Source organism: Diadema setosum, chromosome 13 (genome assembly GCF_964275005.1).
Source record: "Diadema setosum chromosome 13, eeDiaSeto1, whole genome shotgun sequence".
Classification (NCBI taxonomy): Eukaryota; Metazoa; Echinodermata; class Echinoidea; order Diadematoida; family Diadematidae; genus Diadema; species Diadema setosum.
Genome location: NC_092697.1, coordinates 37,345,053 through 37,364,911, shown reverse-complemented (window position 1 = coordinate 37,364,911; position 19,859 = coordinate 37,345,053).

Genomic DNA, 19,859 nt, shown 5'->3' with positions numbered 1-19,859 from the left:
TTTACATTGTGACAGTTCACACTGACATCAAGTTTGTATGTCCAAAAGTTGATATGCACAGCTACGTCCACTCATACATTATGCCAAGTTTCGTTTGGATATATCAAACCCTTCGTCTACATGATCGATTTCGGACTGCTGGACGAACGGGCGACACTTTATGGCGGAGTCATAACAAAAAAAGGTCTTAGGACAAATAATCACATGTGCTTATGATTAATCAGGGCTCATAGGTATTTTGGGTAGCTGTAAGTATAACATGATAATATTGTGATTTACACAAAAATCTTGCAATGAAAGCCACTCTAACTTCGGCATTGTATGAAAAAAAAAAAACGCTCTGTGTGTCTAAAATTGGTATTTTCACAAAAATTACTATGTTACATATGTCATGAATGACTTCCGACATCAAATTCACAATAAAACAGGAAGACAAACAAAGCGTATAATAACGTTCACAGGAACATTTTTTACTACATGTACTTAATGACACAGAATCAAATCACCTGTATTTGTATTTACAAAAGACTTCCACATTCCTGAGGCACGTAGAGTTTCAGAATAAAAGTATGAAAAGTTAAAAAAAAAAAACTTCAGAAATCAAAGCAAGACAGAATTTCATTTAGAAAAAGTGAGAAAAATTGTATCGAAGCAAACCATTACCTACATAATGTGTCAAAAAGATTCCATGCGGAGCATTTTCAGAAGAATTTGGAAAATGAGCTATGTTATTATTATACACTGCAGTTCACTTACAGGCGAAGATTTCCAAGTCACTAACATGCACATCGAGTACACTATGAACAAAGTAAGAATCACATTAGTAACACTTGTGTAACAGTAATCGACACTGTTATCTTTAGTGAAGGTTCAATGAATATTGAATTTGAAACATGATATTTTCCTTTACATAATTATAATATCCACATCATTTCTCGATACTGCTCTTTATGCTTTATAACTGACTTTTATTTGAATATGCAAAAAGCTGTACTACTATGAAACGTCACCTCAAGTTTTCATTCTATTTTACAATCACTTCAGATACACTTCAGACACTTATAAATACATATCACTAACACAGATAATCTCAAAGCCTGACTGCCGGATATCTGACCGCTTACTACTAGCGTCATGCTCAAAACAATGTTCAACACACAAAACTGAGCAGTTTTCAGCAGAAGTGATTGAGATCAGTTTTGCATTTCATTTTTCTCAGTTTTCCAGTTAATACTGTACACTCGTGCGTCAAACTTTCATGAAATACATGCAGCCCAAAAAGACATAGCTATTTCTAGCTATCTTATTGTTGGCGTTGATATCTCTCAAAAGAGGAAAATACATCTTATAAAGTTCAGCTTCTAAGTCACCTAAATTGTATACAATAAAAAGAAGATATAAACCAGTTGGGTCTTTCCCACAACTAAACTTGATCAAACAGGGTAACCCTGCCATTTTCTTGCAACTTTTGGACGTTAGAATGACCGCTAACCCTATTCCGGGGGAAGGCGGGGGAAGCATAAGCAGCCAGCATTATCAAGTTACCAGGATCACTAGAGGAGGAAATGTCACCGTGGTTTAGGTTCACGAGTCTTTTATGAAAGAAAATCCTCAAGAAATGTGAATGATAAATACACACAACAAACATATGGTGTCGGTCTTCGACCCTGTAAAAGGCTGAACACTATGGGCAGCTTAACCAAGTCTATTACAAGTCAAGAATTGACGATAATACATGTTGGTACAAATCTTGAACAACAAATTTTGCTTTGCTTTTTTGAGGTTCTGCCTTCCTGTACAATAATTTCATGCATGTGATTTCCTACATGAAAAAAAAAAAGATGGAAAATAAATGTTATACAAACTTGAACTTGAACTTGAACTTTGTCAAGAAATGTGGCCGGAATAATGCAGACAAGCAGACGCTAAAAAGTCGATCATTATGGTGTGCATAGTGACGGAACAATTTTAGCGGGTGCGCCATGCACTAACAAAAAGTTATAGACGGCTAGATGTTTTTGTCTATTTGTTTTATTTCATACATCTCCACACCAAATTTTAGTAACATCTTTCAAAAAAAAATGAATTCATGGCCACATGTTCGCATGTGGCAAATCCATACATTGAACGCATTCAAAACGCCTTAATTCATACGATAAGCTCTAATAATATCCACAGTACATTATCTCAATAACTACAGAATGTCAGTGCCAGTCGCTGGCTTTGAAGCCTGTAAAGTGGTATTCCAGGGTTTATCCATACTCCTAAATTCCCAAAGTACCCCAATCTTTTAATAATCAAACCCAATCACACCACTACTCCAATATTCCCACACCCTGCCGTCGACAGGTAAATCACCAATGTTGGTTGCATGTATTACCTATATAAGTGCCACCACTCTGTTCACACGGGGCAACATGCATAGGTATGTCCCTAAATTGTCATACACTCACATTTTCAAACTACAATAATAATATTTCTGAATCGTTTGCAATTACATATCCTTTTCCAGCTATTACAGAAGTATCACAGCAACATTGTTCTTGACACTAACATGAATAATGTATACATTACATATCGATGCACACCATGTCGAATAGTGGAACCACTGTTTAACATAACATGGCCTACATCGTGATACCGTTACATGCGTTATGATAAAATCAGTAATTGTTCCTGGAAGTTAGTAATGTCCAATAAATACAGTCCACAACGTGGATAGTTGCAAGGCAGAAAGATATACCCTACAGGAGGACGTCCTTTGCCATTTTAATACGGCCATGTCATTAGTACTTGGGACCTTACTGTCAATACTTTAACAATCAATCCTCACAATATCAGACCTGTCTATTCTGAGAAAAACAATTAAAGTTAAAATTAAGTGCAGCATTTTACAGAGGCTCAACGATTTCACATCAGTGACTAATGCAGATCGTGCTGGTGAAAGCAACGCTTGTGCCTTCCACATGATTGCATGGCAACCATCGATGACAAAGGCTGTTTTGCTCTAGCATTTGTTTTCTTATACATAGGCCTTTCTTGGCTCACTCTTAAGCAACTACAGTTTTTGCTTAAACTCGGAACTCCTCAGACAGGACACTTTACACATTTTACACATGTAGCTGTTGAGATTTTGCAGAGCCTATTAGGTTGTTCTTTATTACACTGCTGACCACATTGTACCACAAGGTAGCGCTGTTAACTCAATATCAACAGAAGATGTGAACACTGCACAACAAACTCCATAACAGCATTGATGGGGTAAATTTCGTCCACATCTCAAACAATTTGCAAACTTTAAGACATCATTTTAAGTGAGCAGCTAGCAATCAGCACATGACTGTTATGTCATAAGAAAAGAAAAAAACAACAACAATAAACACATTCGGTCAACGTGACTGCGTTCATTTCCCGATTATTGTTACTTGCTGATAATAATGCCAGAAATTCTGTCCACCCTACATGAAAGTATCGGATCTCCATTTTTCGCAATACAATGCTTCAACCAGATATTTCCACTTTTTTTTTGTCATGAGTGTCTCCATAACACGAAATATATTAGACTTGTAAGGTAATCATGATAACGGTGACCACGCAAACAAAGGACTCGGTATCTCAGACCCAGAGTACGATTCTCATTTCTTTCTTTCAGTTCAGGTCAAGATTGTTACCCAGAAAATTGTATCAGATTTAGCATGCATTTTTCAGTAACAATTACCTGTCTTCCCACAATTCATTGAATATTCCTTCAAGGTCTGACTTCTTCATGGCTTCCTTCAGCTTCTCCATCCGTTCTTCAGCTGGTGTCTTCGTTTTAAAGATATCGAGTACCTCTAAATAAGCATCCCGGTGATTGTTATGTTTCTTTACAAGCGCATTGTCAACCTCGGTGGATGTCAGTCCGAGTAGAATGGAAAATGTCTTGTAATCGCGGAGTGGTAACTTCTTCGACAGATTAACCACATCTTCGTCTGTCAACACTTTGAATGTGGTCCTGAAGTGAACATGAAAAGGGAAAAATACAATATCTCGTCTGAAGTTGACACCATTTATCAACATTTCTTCTATCCCATGAGGTTAAATTACCGGGTACTGTTCGTCATTCCGAAGGTTCGCTATTCCGAAGGTTCGCTGTTCCGAAGGTTTGCTATTCCGAAGGTTTATTATTCCGAAGGTTCGTTAATCTGAAACACGCAAATTCCCTATACCTAGAGGTTCGTTAATCCGAATAAGAAAAAGGGTTCGTTACTCCGAACATTTGTGGCGTTATTCTGAAGGTTCGTTATTCCAAAGATTCGTTAATCTGAACATGAAATTCGGAACAACGAACCTTCGGAATAACGAGCTGTAACTAAATTACCAACCCGTATTATGTTGAATTGCTAGAACTGCTGGAATTGTGTTCAAGAACCTTCTTGTGGTGGGATCAAAATAAACGAAATGAAATGTTGCGTTGCTTATTTGCATGGTAAATTACGATCATTCATTTTTTTTTTTCTGAATGCCATATGTTTGACTCATGGGCCTTTTGATTTGATTTGATTTGATTTGATTTATTTCTCCACATCTCAAAACAAAATAACATGATACAATTATTGATTGAACATAAGACTGGACATCGCGTCGTAATTACAAAGAATACAAGAGAAGACAATTTTACAAACATGAAATGTAGGGACCTACCGAAAAGCAGAGCTTGTAGTGTAAAGGTCCCTGTATAAATGAAAATGTTGGTCTTCTTAAAGAACCTAGTAACAAAAACTATGAAAGGAAGAAAAGGGACGTACACTAAAAGAAAAGAGAGCAAAAAGAGCAAGAGAAAGAAATAAAATATACGAGAGCATAGCGAAATGCTAAGTAGCCACCTGTATCGCGCTTACACCCAGCAACATAGTTATGTAACTGTAAGAATGCGCCAAAATGCACACGATACATAATGATTCATCAATTCAGGAATAGCCTTGACGTAAATGGGCCATTCTCCGATAAAGCGTGCAATTACCGTTGTAGAAATGACAAAAAATCAACATCAGAGATTTCATTTATTTTTCATCATTTCAGAAACTTCAATACCTTAGGAATACAAAACAATCAATGGGTGATTTTTGAGAGCCCATACTTTTCCTAGAAACATTTCCAAACGTAGAGTCCTTTTTTTTTTTTGCATAATCATTATTATTAAAACAAAATATCAGATACGTTACCAGAGGTAGCATCACAAAACTGTTGATTGTCTGCTTATTTCTTGCTTTAAAATGGCAATGATAATGTAAAACTACAAACTTAAACATCTACAAGCATCATGGAAACATTTTGGAGTCAGCTTTGATCTAATCTGTAATGAGAATGATCGTAATCTATAAAATGAAGGCTAAATAAAAATCAAGAACATGTACATATTTTGGCTTGAAATATGTTTCCCTAATCTAACTTTTTACCTGCATTTGAATTACAACAATAATCTCATTGATTATGTATGCAACTTTATGAACAAGTATTATACCTCTCATAAATAGCAAATGCCAGGTAACATCTCTGTCAGATCAAATACATTTCGGATCGAAAGAAGAACGGTGTGTGGTAACGTATCTGACGCATCAGACGTTCCGTTAGTATACAATTTTAAATCCAACACCAATCATGCCAATATATTCATTTTTACTTGTAAGAACATCACAATATAATTATTTTCGTTAAAACACCGCACTTCTAAACGTAAAAAAAAATGTTCTCGTCATCGATAGAAGATTAGATCATTCTTCAATAAAACTTTGAGATGTACGTAAAATACGAGTCAAGCAGGCACAATTCCACAATGCCTCTTTTCTGATATAATTCCGAAATTTTGTTATTATGATACACGGAAGACGGTAAGAATGAAATTGGAAAAGATATAAGCAAGTGATAAATATAAATTCAAATTCCTTTGTTCCTGTCTGTAACAAATTAGGTCTGAAAATGGTAACGTATCTGACAAAGTATTTATGTTTATTGACATAATAAACTACCAATTTACATCAAACCTCGATCACTCAAACATATGATTCAAAAACCTGATGCAAAACGTTAGAAATTATTATTGTTAGACATCTATTCCTATCGATATTTTCAGAACATAAACCTGCAACGAAGGGAGTGATCTTGACTTTAACCATAATACTAACCCCATTTTATGTAAATAAGATGCAACATGATAATGAAAGGTAATAATGAAAGGTAGACCGTTCATGTAGTTGCGTTTGCTGTGAAGTTGGAAAAAAAAAAGGTGGGTACCAAAACTCAGCCTCTGAAGTCTTTCTATGTTATTGTGGAACATAACACGCACACAGGCACACACACAAACACAACAAAGCAGAAAGAAAATGAATTTGTAACATGTCTGAAGGCACTTTTTGTAAATACCACAATAAGTGATAGTACATTTCTGGTTTAGATGAGTATAGGTTTTAACCTTTTGCAAGATAATTGAAATCCACTTACACGAAATACTTTACAGCATAATAACTCTATGAAGAATTAAGTATTTACTTCATGAAAACAGCCCCGAAGTGACTGAGATGTCCAAAATAAAGTACAAGAAAGATGTCCAAATAAAAGGAGATGAGCCACCACATTTTGTTTGAAACTTATTATTTTACTTTATATTGGACATACCGGCCACTTCAAAACCGATTTTCTTCAAATAAACTCCTAATTCCTCTTAGAACTATCCTTTTAGCAAGTCATAACAAGAGAGCCCGTTGTAAACCGGTTAAATCCGCGCGCAAAAGCGCGGCGCGGATAACCTTTTATTTTGTTGGTAACGTATCTGACACTTTTGATGGTAACGTATCTGACGTGCCGTTACCGTTCTCATACTATTATCTACTAAAATATTCATTTTCTCAAAAAAAATTGTTGTTGCGTGATTAATCATTGCCTAAAGTATTCAAAAGTATCTGAGCTTCGTTTTTATTTACAGCATACTTTTTTTTTTCTAAATGAATGAAAGTTTAAGTAACGTATCTGATGTCAGCTTATCGTAACATGAGGCTTCCGCGGCTTCGGATCAGTATATTTATTTTGTAACAAGAGATTCAGTGAATAAATCATGGTTCCATGTATGCGTTAGGTTGACTTTGTTTAACACATGAAATTACACTGCCATGCGGCATTTCTTTGATCTTCTCTCAAGAGTCTGAAAAAAGGTAACGTATCTGACTGCGATTTGGCGACATGATATAAATCATCTCTTAGAAAAATCTCAAAACATCATATTGTTATGTGATATTATTTGTCATTCAGGCACTCGAGGGGCAATGTAATGAGGTACAAAAGATTTGATCTGAATGATATGTTAACAAGTAACAACTTGTTATATGAACACTTCCTGTCCTGGCGACATGGGGTTTTTAGGGTTACATCAAATTTCGAATCGTATTTCTAATATTATCCCGGACGTCCCAATAGCTTTATTGGTATTTATTTTACAGGTCCGACCCCTCAGATGAATTTAAGCAAAAAAAAAAAAAAAAATGATTTCTGAGGGACAAAATATCGATTTAAACTGTGTAAACATGCTGGCGACACGAAAATCGCAGTTTTGCACGCTTTATCGGAGAATGGCCCAAATGACTCAGTAAAAAGAACGAAAAACAAACCTGGAATACCTAATATACGACGAATCTGATAAAGAAGAGGGAGTTCGAATATAATTGTATGTTGTATGATTAGACATAAGCCTGCACGAGGGATTTTTTAAATTTACGTTTATAACAATTCAGTGTCAACGATTGAGTGATGTTAGAGTCAAGGCTATTCCAGAATGTCGGACCTGTATGTACTATTGTTTAAGAGCAAATACAGTTCTTACGGGAGAAAAGTGAAGTGAATTTTCCTGTCTTGTAGGGTAGGAATGTATAGCTTTATTTTTTACAGACATGGGAGTGAAAACATAAGGTAAATCGTCTTTAGTTAACTGGTACATAAATATCCCAAGGAAGTAAGAATTATGTCAAAAATCTTTAAGAGGTTATTACTTTTGAATAGTGGGCTTGTCGGTGCTAAATAATTTGTACTTTACAATTGAAAATCCTTATAGCTCGCTTTTGTATTTTGAAGATAGACTCTAAAAGTATTTCGGAACAATTCCCCAGGCCAGTATGCTATAATGAAGATACGGAAGTAACAAAGTCGAATATAAGGTACGCAATGTGGGGAAAACATGCTTAAGCTTCTGTATAACACCCAAATTTCTTGATAGGAACTTAAATAAACTATTTGTTTGTTCCTGCCAAGATAGTTCACAATCAATTAAACGGCCAAGAAATTTAACTGAATTTGTCCGTTGTAAGTTTACTCCCTTTGTTTGATATCGAGCCAGGTAAACAAGTAAGTGTATTACTAAACACCATAAAATTAGTTTTCTTTAGATTTAGGGATAATTTGTTACTTTGAATCCAATCATTAACGTGATTCAATTCAATTAAGCATATCAAGTAACTCAGTAGGATTTTTGTGCGTCAAAAAAAAAAACAAAAAAAAAAAAAACCTTGAATCGTCCGCAAACAAGAGGAAAGAAAGGAGTGCGGACGACCTGGGCAAATCATTTATGTACACAATAAAAAGAAGTGGTCCCAAAAGGGAGCCTTGTGGAACACCACATATTATATTGGCTGTGCTTGAATCAGAATCATTAATGCGTACAAATTGTGATCGATTTGTGAGGTAATCTCTGAACCACTCCAAGGCGCTGCCATATATACTAATATATCTTGGTGAGTCCCGCAATATATATTAGTAAATAACGAAAATTGCCATTGCCTTCTTCACCCATCCCCATGTTGTTTATTCAGTGATCTCCCTTTTTGTTTTTATCTAATAAAATGCCAATAGAACACACTGCCACATTACTGCAATGTATGCAGGCAACAAAGTATACACTTACGGAGAAACAGCAGCCCCGCTATCTGCAGATGGGAGTGCTGCCGTGGGCTTTGGGTTGGTATTACCCGTGTTTGAGGGCGGTGGTGAAACGACTGTATCAGTATACGAGACGAATAAGGCAGGAGGGTGAGAAATATTGCGTCATAAGGTACCTTTTAAGAGACATAAATCGATGAATTGAACTGTTAGATTACTACAGTCACGTCATTCTATAGAATCGTAAAACTCGCCCTGAACCACGGACGTCGATCCCATTTCAAGTTTGGAAAGGGAAGGGTGCCAAAATTGGAGGGTGTGTATATACGAGGGGGCGAAACTACCGAGCGGGGAGAGGGTATGGCTAGAGCGGGTAATCCCCTCCAGCCATACCCCTCCCATCCAATACTGGATGAGAAGACTAATACGTATGGCACGTATAGCATAATTAAAGAGAACTAGAACTCATTCGGAAAGCATTGGGTATAACATTACTCTTATCAGTAAGAATCCACGTGTACTTTCCACCCCCCCCCCCCCCAAAAAAAAGTAAATCTCAATGAATTTTCTTTACATTTTATCATTGTTTTATTAACATGGTTATTTATTTGACGCGCTAACTGCAGTAGTCTTCTCATCCACGGATGATTGCACCTAAACCTAAGAATTCGTAACTTTTGAACGGATCGTCCAATTTTCCTCAAACTTCACTGTATTAACTAATATCGCTGCATTCACCCATTGTATATTTGAGTTACATTCCCCTTTAAAGAGGGAATAAAAATCCATTCAAATTGTTGTGCTAATCATCAAAACTGGATTAATAGCACGTCAGCAAAACAAAGCATTGATTAGCTCGTTTACTTATTGATGCGTCCATCACACTACACTTCTGCATTTGAATGATTCTTTTTTTTTAACAGGATGTCAACCACATTGTTTCACAAGATCGGAAAACTCTCAATTTTTATGTTACGTCCTAAAACAGACTGTGGTAAGAGATTTTCTGCGTACAAAGGTACATCTCTGGGGAACAATTTAGTTATGTGGTCCATTCAGTATTTCTGAAAATATTGAATAAACACAAGAATGTACATGATCAAGAATATGTTTAATTTCGATTTATTTCAGCTCAATTCCGCTACATCAAAAATGAATGTGTACAAGTCATTTATGACAAACATCTACATGATTTTGACTGAAAAGGTTTGAATGTATTAGTTAAATAAAATGGGACTGAATGTTTTCTTGTGTTTTAAAACGAATATTTCACAGATATTCAAAAATATTTCACTATCACTTACTTCCGAATTCCGCATTGAAGAGGACATTTCGCTTTCCATCAAGTGTTACTCGGATCCGGCTGTCATCAGGTTTGTTTTGGAAATTAACCGTGAAATAGACAGCCATCTCGGTGCCAATAGACGCTAGTTCCCTCTTATTCAATTTCTATGAGTTTATAAAACATGGATGTTGATGTAATCCGTTGGACAGGTAAAATGTACTTATTCCCCTGGAGCAATTTCTTCATAAATCTTAATGAGCTGTAAATATGTCACCATATGCACACACACACACACACACACACACACACACGCAAACACAAGATATGCACAAGACATGCTTTACAAAACCCCGGGAACTCAGGAAGAAACATTGCAATAAAACAAAAAGTAGGACATGTAAGTAGATACTTTCGTCTATGATACAACAAAATGATGCTCAATAAATGCTACACCAACGGCAATTACAATCCAACAGCTCATCTTGAAAAAGTGATTCTAAAAAAACCCGTACAGATTCCAATCTTTTTGTATAGCCCAGAGCCTGTCACACACTATGTCACAGCGCCCACATACATTCAGTTTAGAAAGAGATGATGTACTGAAGTATATGGTTACATAAGATATCAAGCAACTCCTTTTCGTATCGGCATGTTTAGAAGTCAGTAAAATGTTCAGCTATTTTCTCACGCTACTTTTGCTAATGACTCATATGGTTGACAAAATCCCCGTTACCAAACTCCACCAGATTTTCTTATAGGTAGCATACCTCTTTCATCTCCTCTTCGCCATTAATCCCACACGTCACAAGCAAATCCTCAGTCTCTCCTGACAGCTGGAACTCGTGGCCCATAGTAAGTTGTGCGATTTTTCGGTCGCTCTCGTGCTGTTTGTACTGTTCAGACTGAACCAATACATGCAAAGTCGTTATCGATATTGACCAACTGACAAATCACGGGCACTTGCTTTGACAAACCCAATTATTACCTGACTGTATGAGAATATAGGGGTCACTTTTTTAACGAATACAGATTCATTATCTGATCGACAGTTCCAACTTCGATAGTAACCTCAAAACGTACTCTCACGTAGTGGAGTTGATATTTACGTGTACAGCATGTCCAAGAAGAGCAACCACTCCTGCTAAAAATTTATCTCGCTCAGAAATACATACATGTATTGACAACACGGTACAAACGCATGCATCCCCTGATCATACAACACGAAACAGTATGCAGCTGGTATGGTATATTATTAAAACTGAAGTGAGATTAAAATTTGAAAACTGACTAGCCCTGTAAGGTCCCTGTCAACGTTTGTTTGTTTTGCTGTTTGTATTTCTGTTAAGTTATTCTTTTTTTCTACCAGTCCATATGTTCAATTTTACTCTAGTTATCAATGGGAACTTGATAACGGTACGGAAATGCACTTCCAGTCAACAAGTAAACAATGGATTTATGACTTGTCGAGATATCGTATATACAAGAGAGTGAGCTGAACATGTACAGACTCTCCATATCAGATATGGAGATTCAAAAGGTAATTAGCGCCTAATGAACCGTTGCGTCGCGAAACGGTTTGTGAATGCTTCCTGGGATGAAGCCTGCTGCACCAAATTTCCCGTTATAAGAGTGACTCATCGTGCGTGTTGCCCTGCGCTCTATCATATTCAATTGTAATTTCTAACGCATTTCATATTGACATTCATTCTTTATTGGACGGGTCGAGAAACTTTTGCAATCTGATTAGTCGACAGCCGTGCATCAATTTGTATGAGCAATACTTTCACTAACTATAGTCATTGCCACACGCGCTAGGGACAGTTACTGTACACAATCGGTCATCCTATCGCGCACTATAGTGGAAAAAAAGTAACTCATTTTGCAAACCTTCACACACATAGCATGAGATGGCTAGCCACGAAGTTAGAATATTTTCCATTGATTATCATAAAATGTTTAATATATCAATGCACAAGTCTGAAGGCGTCAGTAGGAATTACTAGTATGTGCATAATGACCGGTGCCACATTTTTCAACATGAGGGTGCCTACTATAGTAATTTGAATAGATTCATTTTCAAGATGAGGAGGTGGTGTGGAGCCGGGAAACGTGCAAACCCCGGGAAACATGCAAACCCCGGGAAATGTACAAATCTCTAATTTGCATCAACGGGAAATGTGCCAACATGACGCCGGAAAATGTGCAAACGGTCAATTTTGCCTGGAAATGTGCAAACTATTCACTTCACCGATATTGTGTATGCAGATGGAAGATAAACTCTCTATCAAAACTTCACATGAACTAATACCATAGTAATTTACAGTTAAACCTGTCTACACGACCTCCTATTAATAGCGGCCACCTGTCTATAACGACCACCTTTTTCATTTCCCTTGGGTGGCCGCTATAGATAGGTTTGACTGTACAGTAAGACCTGTGTTCGCAACGACCTGTCTGTAGCGGCCACCTGCCGTATGCGACTACTAAAAACAAATTCCTTCGAGAGAAAAAGCACGTTAAAGGTGGGGGCTAGTAACCGATCAGTTGGAATCAGTGGGAATGCTGAGGGATGATCATTGTTCCAATCCTTGTGGGATTCATTTAAGAGTACATTATATAATTGTTGTGTGAAAATTATTTGCTTCAGAATGGTCTCATATTCAAGTAATGTGCAGTTTAATGTTTCGAGGTTAGCATGTCTGTACAGTGACGGGGCGATCGGGAAACATTAAAGACACCCAGTCGCGAGGATACATGGACATATTTCAGCCGCGGGCGGCAGCACGTAAACTCGCTTCCGAAGTTGCTACGAAGCGAAATGTGTGTGTGCGCAAGACACCCCTAAAGCAATGTATCGCGCTATAGTATCTCGATTGCTCGCTTGCTGAGCGCGGGACTGTACGTTTTGTGTAATGTGAGTTGAATGTATGGTATACTGCATGTACTGTGTGATGTTCGCATGAGCTAGTAGCTAGCTGCGTATACTTCGTACGACTACGCATTCTCTTCATCGCATCGTCGATCGTCGTCACTCGTGAACTATACTGTAATCTAATCGTCAGATCAGATCAGATTAGTGAGTGCAGACCACATTATAATAGATAGGGTGGCCATCATGGCCGATGACACATCGTCATGGGTAGCGGATGTTACCGCCGAGTTGTCTATTCTGAACGCGGACGATTGGGTCGGAGACCCTGCCTGATCATCATGTACTTGCCCTGGCGTGTGTAAATTCAGGACGGGGAAGCGACTGTGCCCGTGCAGGGCCAACGGCCAACGGCCACAGTTGCACTGCACATTTATGCAGTATTTTTGCACTCTTCATTGTTTTACTAACTAATATGAAGAAGGTGAGCGTTGTATCACCTGCCTGGAATATACTGTATGTAAGAAGCAATGCCGAAACCCTTTAATTTGACTAGGTAAACTCACAGCTATAGTTCTGTCAGCTTAGCCTGGTGTGAATAATCTTTAAAAAAAAACAAAAAACAAACACACACACACACACACACAAAGTGAACATTAAAACTCATAGTTAAGTACATGACAAATAAGATGTAATACCTTCTTCAGACAGGAGCATAAAGAAATTATTGTCTATCTCCCTCTTACACAAACAAACAGAACACTATTGTCTCAACAATACAGTGTGAAGGATAACCATTATAAATAAACCTATCACAAGTATCAGTATTTGAGGTTATGTGTGAAAAATGCCCTACAAATTAATGAAAATCGCGGACAGTAGATCTTTGTCCATAGTCAACTCAGTGTAACATCGCAAAGCCATTGTAATGGGTTAGCTTTCTACCAAACACTGATAAATACCAATCAGAGGCGTACCTTTGATCAAACAAATAAGGTATGTGTCCCATCCCCCCTCCGTTGTGGTTATGCCACGGATACCAATTAATCGTACTTGATGAAGCTCATACCTGTACATGTTACAAACTGATAGGTTCATATTGCCCCTTGACCTATGACCAATATCTGTATTAGAATTCAAACAATGGATTTCTTATGAACTGTTGTTCATCGACAACTTCCACACCAATCAACATCCCTATTAGACACTCCTATATGAAGATGTGAAGGTAAATAAAACTAACTTTCACATACAAGGGTATTGTACGTACACTACTGTAACTCTGTAGTACTTACTACCACTGACCTGACACTGTCAGTGTCAGTGTAACCAAACTTTAACGAATTTCAACTGTAAAGGATTATTTTTTTTTCTTCAGAATTTACATTTCAACATACTTGTATAAATTGACATGAAAAGATGTACACTTCACTGGATCACTTGAATTTGGTTTCAAATTATTGGACCAAATGCATTGGAAGTTTGACTATAAATGCAACATAGATGCCTCAAACTTTTGCCAAGCTTATGAAAATTACAATCTTTATCAAAATTCCTTAACCAAACTTAAAATGTAGGGCCCCTAAATATGATGAAAGAGGAGACTTTGCTATACAGTTAAATCAATGGGGACAAACAGTATTTGAATCGCAGCCATGAAATCTGGCTATGCAAATTTAACCTGGATTGTTGACGCTAGCTGCTCAGGAAAGTGACCTCTCTGTATTTATCTAGATTCTGCTCCGCAGTCAAGACAAATTATACATTTGCACATGAAATACTTCAAATTCTCAATACTGTGATGACAAAAAACTTACCACTACTTGCGATTCCCTGACTAATGACATTTGCTGCTTACTGCTGGGTCAGTTTTTAAGAAGCGATAAACTGAACCAGCAAATGTCATTTCGATTACGGCGTTATCATAATTTGACATAAATGAGAACTTAGAGAAGTTTTTCGCGGAATTATACATAGAAAAATAGGCCTACTTGTCGATGAAACGCAAAGGCCCTAGCAGTTACAGATAGATTAGAAAAAGTCATTCCACTTCAATCATTGATTCATGTAATAGACTTCTAACGTTACTGGTCTTACACATCATCTGGATCTGGATTCCTTGAAGTTGTTGACTTGGTCAGCTGGGGTTGCTTGATTGCCGTAAGCCGTGGCATTACAATTCCACCGTGCATGCCGTAACACGAATTTGCACATTCTAAATTCCTGCAAAACTGTTCATGCGACTCCAGCAAGTGGAAAGCAAATTTTTCATCGGCACGCTGACGCTGAAGCTTCCCCCTCTGCCACTGGTCTCTTACTTGTCCTAAGCATGCTAAGAACACGTCTCTCTGCGTTCTCCACTCGTCGATAGTGTCAAACAAGTAGATACGTTTCCTCGAGTTGGACGGCTGTTTTGATCTCCATTGTGAGGTTTCATTGCTAAACCAAAGCCAAGGCTAATCCGAAACAGTACACGCATACCACACACATTATTGATATTGACATACCGGTACCGACGACTTTATACCAACTTTGTTATGTTCCGATCCGGCCCAACATACTGTGACACAGCTGACGCAGCAGACAATATTGCCAATGAGATCAAAACAACATGCCATATGGCCATATGCATTGCAACTTGCTATACATGAAGTTTAGAGTTTTAATATCTCCTCATCAAAGCATATTTATAAATACCAAATATTAAACAACGTTATATAATAATGAATGATTTAAAATATTGTTATATAATATTTTCAGACATTTTAGAATATTATTGCTTAGATTGCTGAAATTGGAACCATAGTGAAAATAAACAGAGACTGGAGCCAGATACGTACGTACACCACACAGCTCTACTGTTGTGTCGCGACCGGGACCCGTAGGAGAGATTTTCATGCGCATGGCTGTTGTGCGGTTTTGTGCGTGCACCCATTCGGCCCCATTCGGTAGGTATTCGGGCGTCCATGTTGAAATTACAGTGGACGGCTCGCACGGCTCTCGTGCCCCACTGGTTTTTCGCTGGTGCGCTGCGTGGCGTCGTGCTCGGCATTCGGTACGTACGGGGGTACAATAACGGGGGAGCAGCTTGTCGTGTTTTTCTACTGAGCTGCGAATCGCCTGCGACGACTGTTTGCCTTTAAACTGCACATTACTTGAATATGAGAACATTCTGAAGAAAATAATTTCCACACAACAATAAATATATAATGTACTCTTAAATGAATCCCACAAGGATTGGAACAGTCATCCCCCAGCATTCCCCAGATTCCCAATGATCAGTTACTAGCCATCCCCTTTTAAGAACCTGTCTATAGCGGCAACCTGTCTACAACAGCCACTTTTTTTGTCTCCCTGGAGATGGTCACAATAGATAGTCAAACCTGTCTTAGCGTTAAGTAACCTGTTTAGCGGCCTCCTGTTTATAACGGTCACTTTTTTCGTCTCCCTTTGACTGGTCGCTATACACAGGTTTGACTATAGTAAAACCTGTCTTAGAGACACCACCTGTCCGTAGCGTTTTAGGCAGGTTTGACTTGTAGAACCTGTTTTAGAGCCACCACCTGTCTATAGCGGCCACCTGCCATATACGACTACTAAAAAAATCCATTCGTTTTCAAGAAGCTGAAAATGTCAAAATTCCCCATCCTCCTCCCCCTCCCCCCCCCCCCCCCCATAGCGAACTTGAAAACACATTCATTGATGATCTAATTAAGATAGCGCTGTATTAACTCTATCACTTCTGGTTCCATAGAAGATTCAGTTCCACTATCTGTTACAATCCCAAATATTGAGCCATCTCCACGTCCCCCCCCCCCACCCCCCTCACCACGGTCCCTGGCATCCCTGGATCTTACAGTAAACTTGAAACTACAGTAATCAATGTCTTTCTATCACCAACCTAGCTCTGTGTTATTTGGTTATAGAGAAGAAATTTTTACAGAATCTTAGTTCGAGACTTTGAGATGCCCCCTCCCCCCCCCCAAACCGCTAAGATGGTTGCTGATTTAAACAATTGAGATCCTATCACCATAATGATACTTCCTGCCAAGTTTGGTGGAAATCTGTCACGGATCATAATCAGGAAAATATAATTGGTGAAGGTTCATGCGCATTTTTATATAGAGTTTATCTACCATCTTTATACACAATATCGGTGAGGTAAATGATGTGTGCATTCCCCGGCAAAACTGAACGTTTGCATATTTCCCGGCGTGATGTTTGCACATTTCCCCTTGATGAAATTTGCACATTTCCCGGCTCCACCGGTGGTAGTCAATTCTGGTTCTATACATGGATGCCGAGTTGCAGGACGTTAGGGCATGTTGGGAGGCCGGGGTAGAAATCAAACTATGCGATCTGATGCACACTTTTCAGCTTTTAGTTAAATATTTACACTGTAAAAACATCGGTGTTTGATTTAACACAACGGGTGTTAAATCTAACACCGATCAAACTTCAATAAAGGACCACACCCACAGGTGTTAAAAATGCACTGTGATGGTGTTGAAAAGTGTTCACCTGACATTTCGTGGTGTTAACGTGACACCATACCTGGTGTTATTTTGACACTGTACTGGTGTTAATTAAAAAATTACACCACATGGTGTTGATTTGATATTTGTTTGTGTCAATATCAATGGTGTTGATTTGATATTTGTTGGTGTTAATACCAATGGTTTAACACCCGTCCAGCTTCAATAAGAGACCACACCAGCTGGTGTTACTTTGGTGTAAATTTATTTTCACATCTTTTCAAAAATCTAGTATTTTAATGTAAAATTCTTGATCGTCTTGTTTAAATAAAAAATCAACAAGAAGTGCGGTTACTAAGAAACTCTTCAAAAAACAGTTTAAAATTTGGAAATGACACCCGGAGGTGTTAATTTAACACCATAAATGAGCACCGAAAATTTAACACCAGCTCGGTGTTCACTATTTAACACCGGACTTTTTGCCGTGTAGATACTGTGTAAATTCCAAAAATTTACTATATAAACCTATGGCGGGCCGAGCAGGTAGGATGTGAGACGTGGTGTCACCATCCCACGTAAGGGAGTTTTAGTACTTTTAGAATTGAAATGAAAAGTTCTGGTGCACACATTTAGTGGAATATTAGGGAAATAATTAGTATCATTGTTAATCCCCAAAAATTCAGTCTTAATAGGTTGGGCCAAGACGGGAGAGTCCCGTATAACCCCTCTCATACAAAGGAAATCTTGCATTATCCTAAATTCAATTCTCCAATGTGATGCATACTGTTGGTGGAATGTTCGAAAAGTATTCAATCAAAATAACTTAAAAAAAAAAATCACCATATATTTTCATGCATTCTGTAAACTTCTGTTAGCACACATAACCAAGTAGTTTTACGATTTGTTTTTTTGATCCATATCCTTATAAACAGACGTCTCATAAGTTTTAGTTTTTTTTTTATCGTTTGTGAGGAAATGCCTACACGCAGCACCCCTGAATTATCACAATAATTTGATAACAAACAATTCAGAGGTAATTTGCGTTTTCAATGTGTGTTGATCATTACCATGGTTACTGGCCGCACGTTTCTTCATCGACTACGATATAGCCACTGTAAACATACTTCCCCCACTTGTAGCAGGAGTTCTCTTAAGCAAGCAAGGAAGGATGAATAAGTAAATTTCGTCCAACAGAAAAATAACAAACAAACACACAAACTTGCTGTCTACAGTAAGCCAAAAGAAAATGAATTTTGTAATTTTCCATCACGCTGCATGATCAACATACATTATGGATTTCAGGCAAAAAAAGCCCCAAACAAATTAGCAAAAAGGTGCCATGTTCTTTAAAATAACAAATGATGCACATATGTTTTCACGTAGATGTTTTGTACATCTTTTCGCGCGTCCGTATGAAGATTGTGCATTAGGTAACTATTGAATTTAGTCCAAATCCATCTTTATGCACACAATTCTTGTAGATGAACTTAGACCTATAGCATAATTTGCATACTTACTCATGGTTTGCATCTTTGGCATGCCAAACGAAATACTCTCTTATAAATGAATATGTATCTTAACTTGCCAATGGTCGGTAAATGTTGGAAATACAACTTAAAGGGAAGATAAACCCCAAGAACAATGTGGATTGAGTGAAAGCAGCAACATTAGTAGAACACATCAGTGAAAGTTTGAAGAAAATCGGACAATAGATGCAAAAGTTATGAATTTTTAAAGTTTTGGTGTTGGAACCGCTGGACGAGGAGACTACTAGAGGTTATGACGTATGAGTGGACTACAATATCAAGAAAATATAAAGAAAATACTACAAAAATCCATTTTTCATGAAAATTACAAATTCCATCAACTTGATATTGACATATGTTAAGGGTAGCAATTATTCCCCCTGCTTTCTGAAAGCGGTTGGTCCACTGCTCCTTCATAATTCCAGAAAAGTGAATTTTTGTTGAATATCCTTTATATTTTCTTTGTATTGTTGTCCACTCATACGTCATATCCTCTGGTAGTCTCCTCATCCAGCGGTTCCAACACCAAAACTTTAAAAATTCATAACTTTTGCATCGATTGTCCGATTTTTCTCAAACTTTCACTGATGTGTTCTACTAATGTTGCTGCTTTCACTCAATCCACATTGTTCTTTGGGTTTACCTTCCCTTTAAGTTAGACTACTTGACATGTTTATATCTGGCGAAAGTGACACATTAAACATGACACACTTGTCTTCCTGTACGCCAGAGGTAATGGTGTACATGTGGTAACTATGGAATATAGTGTCAACAGTCCATCATTATAACAAAGGAAAGATTGT